At 46.6% G+C, this 8,746-nt stretch overlaps 2 pseudogenes; both read right to left on the bottom strand.

Annotated features, from left to right (window-relative positions):
* Positions 1–1,200: 1,200 nt before the first annotated feature.
* LOC134913829 (5S ribosomal RNA) lies at positions 1,201–1,319 on the bottom strand (annotated as a pseudogene).
* Positions 1,320–3,154: 1,835 nt separating this feature from the next.
* On the bottom strand, positions 3,155–3,273 carry LOC134911932 (5S ribosomal RNA; annotated as a pseudogene).
* Positions 3,274–8,746: the final 5,473 nt, after the last annotated feature.

The following is an 8,746-nucleotide window of genomic DNA, read 5'->3' on the forward strand; positions in this document are numbered from 1 at the left end:
AGTGTGCACATTCTGCAATTTGGCAATTTTTCTTTTGGAACCATCCAGTGAATGCTGACACTTGCCTTCTCAAGGAAGCCACCCTTAAACCTTTATCCATTCCTGCCTGAAGGAATGCTAGAACCCTGGAGACTCTGAAAGATTTCGGGTCCATACCTCTTCCATTGCACCAATGAATTTAGGCTTGCTATATTTGGTGATTAATACGAGCCAAGGAAGTTTCCCTTGCTCTGAGCATCTGTGAGAATCCTCTGGATTTCAGGATATAGACTTCAAGAGCCACGCAGTCAAGACAGTCTATCCCGATATCTGTGATAACAAGGGCCCTGCAATAGATCTGGGTGTAGAGGAAACAGAAATGGCATTCAACATTTTCTGCGGATCTGTGTACCAACGCCTTCTGGGCCAAGCCGGAGCTATTAGAATCCCGGCCTCCTTGTTGTATTTTCCTCAGTATCCTGGGTAGCAGGATGATTTGAGAAAACACATAAGTGAAATGAATTTCCCATTAAATAGACGTCCACAAGATCACTCCCTGATCCTATGTTCCTGACCCGATTATGGGCTCTTTGTTGCTCAGATGGGGCTCCATGAGATCTATCTCTGGCCAACCCCACTGAAACGACTTTAGGGTGTAAAGCCCATTCGCTTACGTGAATGGCGTGTCGACTGAGAAATCTGCTCTTCAGTTTAGGACTCCCGGAACAAATACTGTGGACAAGGCTAAATGGCGTGTCGACTGAGAAATCTGCTCTTCAGTTTAGGACTCCCGGAACAAACACTGTGGACAAGGCTGGAAGATGGAGTTCTGCACACTTTAGTATGTGACTTATCTCCTTCCTTGCTGTTTAGCTGCATGTTCCTCTCTGAAGGTTGAGGTACACTACTGCCATTTCCTTGTCCTTACGGATCTGGACCGGTTTTCCTTTAGGAATGTCCTGTGCCTGAATCACGACCCAGTATATGGCCCGAGGTGCTAACAGGTTTATTAGCAGGCAACTTTCTTCTGTGGCCCATAATCCCCGGAATCATAATCTTCCAGACAATGGCCCCCACAGCCCTGAAGACTGGCATATGTTGTCAGGATCTCCCAACCTGATATCCAAAAGGGGTGTCCTCTGGCCTAGATGGAATGTCTGTAGCCCCCAGGCTACTGACTTTCTTACCCTTTCTGCCAGTACCACATACTTGTTTGTGTTATATGGACAGCACCTGGTGTTCCCAGGTGGTCTACCATCCAAGTACCTACCAGGCCCCACACTGCTTAGCTTGCAAGATCAGGTGAGATTGGGCATAACCAGTGTGGTATGGCTGTAGATGGTTATTGTCCATCTGTCCCACCTACACCCCCTGGTATTCACAGGTGGTCTCTTATCAGAGATTTAACCAAGCACAACACTGCTTAACTCCCAACATAAATGAAATTGGGCATATCCAGTGATGCAGTTGTAGATGGAAATAGATGCTGGAGAGGTCTTGAGTGGAATTGTGCCACTCCACCATGATTCGCATTGCTGCGTGACTTGATATCGACTGTGTAACAGCTGCAGCCTCACCGTGAGCCATCCATAGTTACGGAACCAGAGATGATTTTGCCAATTTATGAACCACCCATGACTCTGCAGACAAGTTATTGTTGTAGATGGCACAGAAACCTTTCCTGTATTTGTGCCAGGATAAAAATGTGGTCAAGGTATGGCAATTTTCTTATCCCCTGCTAGCGGAGATAAACTGCCATAATCATTTTGGTAAATACTCTGGGGCTGTGGCTAACACAAAGGGTAAGGCCTAAAAAACTGAAAAGTTGCTGAAGGAAAGTAACCTTGAGATAACACTGATGGACATTGCTATAGGAGCCTGAAGGTACGATTCCTGACTTATCCAGGAATACTATGTATTCTACTGGCTCCCCACCAACTATGGAGTGCCATGTCTCCATGTGAACCGTGGTACCCAAATTTATCTGTTTAGACTTTTTGAGATTGAGAATGGGGCAAAGGACCCAGGTTGGAGTAACCCCCCCCCCCTCCCCCCCATTGTGCATGGGTTATCGGAATGACTATTCCTAACCATAGCAATTTCTGAACTGCTTCATGCAAATCCCTCGCCTACGCCTCTACCCGAGATTGTCTGAAACAGAAAACCTTCGAGGAGGATGCTTCTAGAAGGGAAAGCATAACCTAGAGATACCGCTTCTTGCACCCAGGCATCTGTTGTTATTATTATCCTTTATTTATATGGCGCCACAAGGGTTCCGCAGCGCCCAATTACAGAGTACATGAATAATCAAACAGGAAAACAGCAATTTACAGTTGATGACAGTATAGGACAAGTACAGGGTAAATAAACATAGTTACATCAGCAGATGACACTGGAATAAGTATCAGGTGGCAGAAGACTGCTGGAGTTGATGCAGTTGAAGAATATTAAAGTAAGAAAGGATAAGCACATGAGGGAAGAGGGCCCCATGCTCGTGAGAGCTTACATTCTAAAGGGGAGGGGTAGACAGACAGGGGTGACACAGATGGGGTACATGGAGAGTGTAGAACAGGGGGTTAGGATAAGATTTGGCTACGTTTGGTGAAGAAGTGGGTCTTGAGAGCCCGTTTGAAGTTTTGTAGAGAGGTGGAGAGTCTGAGCGGGAGAGGTAGGAAATTCCAGAGAAGTGGTGCAGCACGTGAAAAATCTTGGAGGTAGGAGTGGGAGGAGGTGATCCGTAGGCAGGAAAGTCGTTGTGCATTAGCAGAGAGTAGTTTGTAGACTACTACCAGATCTGTGCAACTGAAGAAGTCGGCCCCCTTCTGGTTTGGAAACTGGCCCTCTTGGGGCTGTTACGTTCCTTTATGACCGACAAGGCTGAAACCGGACCCCTAAGTTTGGGGTTATAAGTGGAAGGAAACATGACCTTCTTGGAGTCTGTTTCTGACTCCAGAATAACTGTTATCTCCTTCCCCAACAAAAACTTCCAGCCAAGGCAAAGTTTCCAGAACCTTCTTAGATTCTGAATCAGCTTTCCCTGTATGTGAGCCAAACTGCTCTGCGAACAGCTATTGTTATTGCTGATGCCCTAGAACATTAGTGTTCATATGGGCTAAGAGGGATTCTTGCTCACTTGCAAGCACTGAAAACCTGTCTTCCAGTACCTCACCCAATGTACCTACAGCACCTGGTATTTCAAGGTGGTCTCCCCTCCAAGAACTAACCAGGCCCAACACTGCTTAGCTTCCAAGATCTAGTGAGATTGGGCCTATCCAGTGTGGTGTAGCTGTAGATTGCAAGGTGAAGTATAACTGCCCCAGACAAAGAGAATATGGTCTTTTTTTGAAAACCATTCCTCTTTTGACGGCAGAGACCATATAGATTTTTGCACTATCAATGACATGCATATCTATTTTGGGAGGCACTTCCTTATTTTAAACAGTCCCCAGCTGGAAATAGATAATGGAATCTCATTTACCGGGTTTCTATTTTATTGGGTGTAAGCCAAAACCTTTTTCCTGAATTCTGCCCTTGAGAAGAGGACCTTTAGGACGTTTAAACACAGGTGCCTTATTTTTACCCCAGGCTGTGCTGCCTTTACTGACAGACTAGCCTTTTTTGCTCTTATTAATTCAGATTATTCATTTAGCTGATACCCTTTACCTGTTCTTCGTATGCTGAAGTAGAGTATACAGAGCTTTCATCGTCTGATGATTATCATGTGTAGTCTGTGAAATCGATGATTTATTTACCTTCAGTTCATCAGCTTGTCTTATTGGAGAAGCTGTTGGGGATTTACCGCAAGTAGAGAGCTGCATGGGTTAATAGTGTAAGAATTAACTTTTCAGCTAAACTGGACAAGGTCTGTGCAAACATCGCCCCAATGGGTCTATCTATACCTGATGTAGATCAGGGAAGTATTATGCTAAACAGCAAACCATTTTACACATAAACCATCCTGTACCAGATCGAAGAGGATAATACAGCTTTTGCAAAACAACATTATATGAGTGTTGGTGTTACTGTAAGTGTACCCTTGTCACCTTTGCCACTCTTAGACATGATAAATAATCAGCACTCTCACAGTGTACTACACAATTTGTGACTGTAACCACTTTTTCCTAAAGTGATATCATGTGTGACCCTACCCATGCTTCTGCATTGAGGATCAGAAGATCAACCGACAATCATTTATATTAAGTCAGTAATCACACTAGCAGTGAGTCACATGTTATATATTAGTCATATGAGCATATTATCAACTACAAACACATCTCAAAGTATGTAGGAGTACATATTACTGAATTCTGTTCTATACAGATCTTTAACGTATTCAGAGGCATAGCGAATAAAACCACAGTAATGTACACAGACTCATATGCAATAGGCACTAAAGTTAACTATTCATACTAACAAAAGTAGATAGAAATTTAGTGCTGTAGAACCTTTACTCTGTAGAGTGGGATACAGGGAGACTCACCCCACTTCCAGGATCGATCAATACGTTCGCGGACGCTGAGTGGATCCAGACGTTACTAGTGTACACTGCCGCTCCGGTAACTTTTTAGTGGACACAGACGCTCAGTGAACGCCAGTGTATGCAGATGCACCCGTCTCTGACCCGATCTCTTAGCAGTAAACTTAGTGTATACAGACGCAGCGGCCTATGCTACGACCGAGTCCCCTCGTGGTAGCGTCTGAGACGGAAGTGGGGCAATCAGTTCATGGCAGGAGACGCACGGTAACCGGTCATGAACAGGGGTGACCAGAAGAGCGTCTGACTCCCCACCGCTGACATCAACCCTAAGGATCGCAGCCTCCTACTAATCCTGGTGCTTATGATCCCTAAGGCCTAGCGCTGGAGCACCCGTGGTGGTGGCGCACCAGCTACTCCCCCCAAATAGTGCAGCTGTGTCCGTATTCCCCTTCTAAGCGGAACCGATGCCTTACCTTCTCCCCGTGCTCCGGCCACAGCCTGGTAACGTCTGCTGGACCTGCTAGTATATCCGACACAGACGCCCGTCGAGACAGCACTTGTACCGTGGGTAAGCATTGTTGCGAGAGTTGTTGGAGCGACTCTTTCCAATATGCGTGTAAAACGCTGTTAGGAAAGATCACTCAAAAAACAATGTAGTAAGACTATCAAAATAAAATAAGAAAGCTTAGGGCTGCCAAACACAGCAGCCCTGTGGCCATGGTCCGACTTCCTGCCGCACCAAACAAAAAACTGATTTGCCTAAGCCAGTGGGCGGGGGTATATGGATGAGCCCATTGCATCCTGGGAGGACTGAAAACTTGTGATCGCTTGGTGCCAATCCGCTGTCGCTCCATCACATCCCATTGTTATCCTGTGGATAACCTGTGGACCCAGCCGGAGAAAATATTTTTAGGATCGGACTATTTCTCACCCTAGGTGCTACTAAGACCCTCATCCACTCACTGGTAATCTCCAGATTGGACTAGGACCCATACAGTTTGCCAAATTTGCAAACAGTGATGCGGACATTGATGGACATTTACAAGTTTTTGAAAGGACTTGTAAACTCTATGATTTGCCTAAGCAGGAGTGGGTATAACACCAAGTGCCCATACTGCGTGGAGAGTCACTGGAGGCCACTGAGGGCTGTGGATATTATGATGAAGTCGTAAGGGCCTTCCTACACCGATATGATACTTTATCACTCCTGCAGGAAAAAGTATAAAAACTAATCATCTAACAATTTGTATTTGGTGACATGCTCTTAAATAAATACTGCTCAACATATTGAATATAAGTGCTGGTCCATTCCTGTTCCACTGCTCAGGTGGCCGAACCTCCATCTACTGTGTTCCAACTAGAGATGAGCGCCTGAAATTTTTCGGGTTTTGTGTTTTGGTTTTGGGTTCGGTTCCGCGGCCGTGTTTTGGGTTCGAACGCGTTTTGGCAAAACCTCACCGAATTATTTTTGTCGGATTCGGGTGTGTTTTGGATTCGGGTGTTTTTTTCCAAAAACACTAAAAAACAGCTTAAATCATAGAATTTGGGGGTCATTTTGATCCCAAAGTATTATTAACCTCAAAAACCATAATTTACACTCATTTTCAGTCTATTCTGAATACCTCACACCTCACAATATTATTTTTAGTCCTAAAATTTGCACCGAGGTCGCTGTGTGAGTAAGATAAGCGACCCTAGTGGCCGACACAAACACCGGGCCCATCTAGGAGTGGCACTGCAGTGTCACGCAGGATGTCCCTTCCAAAAAACCCCCCCCAAACAGCACATGACGCAAAGAAAAAAAGAGGCGCAATGAGGTAGCTGTGTGAGTAAGATTAGCGACCCTAGTGGCCGACACAAACACCGGGCCCATCTAGGAGTGGCACTGCAGTGTCACGCAGGATGGCCCTTCCAAAAAACCCTCCCCAAACAGCACATGACGCAAAGAAAAAAAGAGGCGCAATGAGGTAGCTGTGTGAGTAAGATTAGCGACCCTAGTGGCCGACACAAACACCGGGCCCATCTAGGAGTGGCACTGCAGTGTCACGCAGGATGGCCCTTCCAAAAAACCCTCCCCAAACAGCACATGACGCAAAGAAAAAAAGAGGCGCAATGAGGTAGCTGACTGTGTGAGTAAGATTAGCGACCCTAGTGGCCGACACAAACACCGGGCCCATCTAGGAGTGGCACTGCAGTGTCACGCAGGATGTCCCTTCCAAAAAACCCTCCCCAAACAGCACATGACGCAAAGAAAAAAAGAGGCGCAATGAGGTAGCTGTGTGAGTAAGATTAGCGACCCTAGTGGCCGACACAAACACCGGGCCCATCTAGGAGTGGCACTGCAGTGTCACGCAGGATGTCCCTTCCAAAAAACCCTCCCCAATCAGCACATGATGCAAAGAAAAAGAAAAGAAAAAAGAGGTGCAAGATGGAATTATCCTTGGGCCCTCCCACCCACCCTTATGTTGTATAAACAAAACAGGACATGCACACTTTAACCAACCCATCATTTCAGTGACAGGGTCTGCCACACGACTGTGACTGATATGACGGGTTGGTTTGGACCCCCCCCAAAAAAGAAGCAATTAATCTCTCCTTGCACAAACTGGCTCTACAGAGGCAAGATGTCCACCTCATCTTCACCCTCCGATATATCACCGTGTACATCCCCCTCCTCACAGATTATCAATTCGTCCCCACTGGAATCCACCATCTCAGCTCCCTGTGTACTTTGTGGAGGCAATTGCTGCTGGTCAATGTCTCCGCGGAGGAATTGATTATAATTCATTTTAATGAACATCATCTTCTCCACATTTTCTGGATGTAACCTCATACGCCGATTGCTGACAAGGTGAGCGGCGGCACTAAACACTCTTTCGGAGTACACACTTGTGGGAGGGCAACTTAGGTAGAATAAAGCCAGTTTGTGCAAGGGCCTCCAAATTGCCTCTTTTTCCTGCCAGTATAAGTACGGACTGTGTGACGTGCCTACTTGGATGCGGTCACTCATATAATCCTCCACCATTCTATCAATGTTGAGAGAATCATATGCAGTGACAGTAGACGACATGTCCGTAATCGTTGTCAGGTCCTTCAGTCCGGACCAGATGTCAGCATCAGCAGTCGCTCCAGACTGCCCTGCATCACCGCCAGCGGGTGGGCTCGGAATTCTGAGCCTTTTCCTCGCACCCCCAGTTGCGGGAGAATGTGAAGGAGGAGATGTTGACAGGTCGCGTTCCGCTTGACTTGACAATTTTGTCACCAGCAGGTCTTTCAACCCCAGCAGACCTGTGTCTGCCGGAAAGAGAGATCCAAGGTAGGCTTTAAATCTAGGATCGAGCACGGTGGCCAAAATGTAGTGCTCTGATTTCAACAGATTGACCACCCGTGAATCCTTGTTAAGCGAATTAAGGGCTGCATCCACAAGTCCCACATGCCTAGCGGAATCGCTCCGTGTTAGCTCCTTCTTCAATGCCTCCAGCTTCTTCTGCAAAAGCCTGATGAGGGGAATGACCTGACTCAGGCTGGCAGTGTCTGAACTGACTTCACGTGTGGCAAGTTCAAAGGGCATCAGAACCTTGCACAACGTTGAAATCATTCTCCACTGCACTTGAGACAGGTGCATTCCATCTCCTATATCGTGCTCAATTGTATAGGCTTGAATGGCCTTTTGCTGCTCCTCCAACCTCTGAAGCATATAGAGGGTTGAATTCCACCTCGTTACCACTTCTTGCTTCAGATGATGGCAGGGCAGGTTCAGTAGTTTTTGGTGGTGCTCCAGTCTTCTGTACGTGGTGCCTGTACGCCGAAAGTGTCCCGCAATTTTTCTGGCCACCGACAGCATCTCTTGCACGCCCCTGTCGTTTTTTAAAAAATTCTGCACCACCAAATTCAAGGTATGTGCAAAACATGGGACGTGCTGGAATTTGCCCATATTTAATGCACACACAATATTGCTGGCGTTGTCCGATGCCACAAATCCACAGGAGAGTCCAATTGGGGTAAGCCATTCCGCGATGATCTTCCTCAGTTGCCGTAAGAGGTTTTCAGCTGTGTGCGTATTCTGGAAAGCGGTGATACAAAGCGTAGCCTGCCTAGGAAAGAGTTGGCGTTTGCGAGATGCTGCTACTGGTGCCGCCGCTGCTGTTCTTGCGGCGGGAGTCCATACATCTACCCAGTGGGCTGTCACAGTCATATAGTCCTGACCCTGCCCTGCTCCACTTGTCCACATGTCCGTGGTTAAGTGGACATTGGGTACAACTGCATTTTTTAGGACACTGGTGAGTCTTT

This window comes from Pseudophryne corroboree, chromosome 4 (genome assembly GCF_028390025.1).
Source record: "Pseudophryne corroboree isolate aPseCor3 chromosome 4, aPseCor3.hap2, whole genome shotgun sequence".
In the NCBI taxonomy this organism is placed as follows: Eukaryota; Metazoa; Chordata; class Amphibia; order Anura; family Myobatrachidae; genus Pseudophryne; species Pseudophryne corroboree.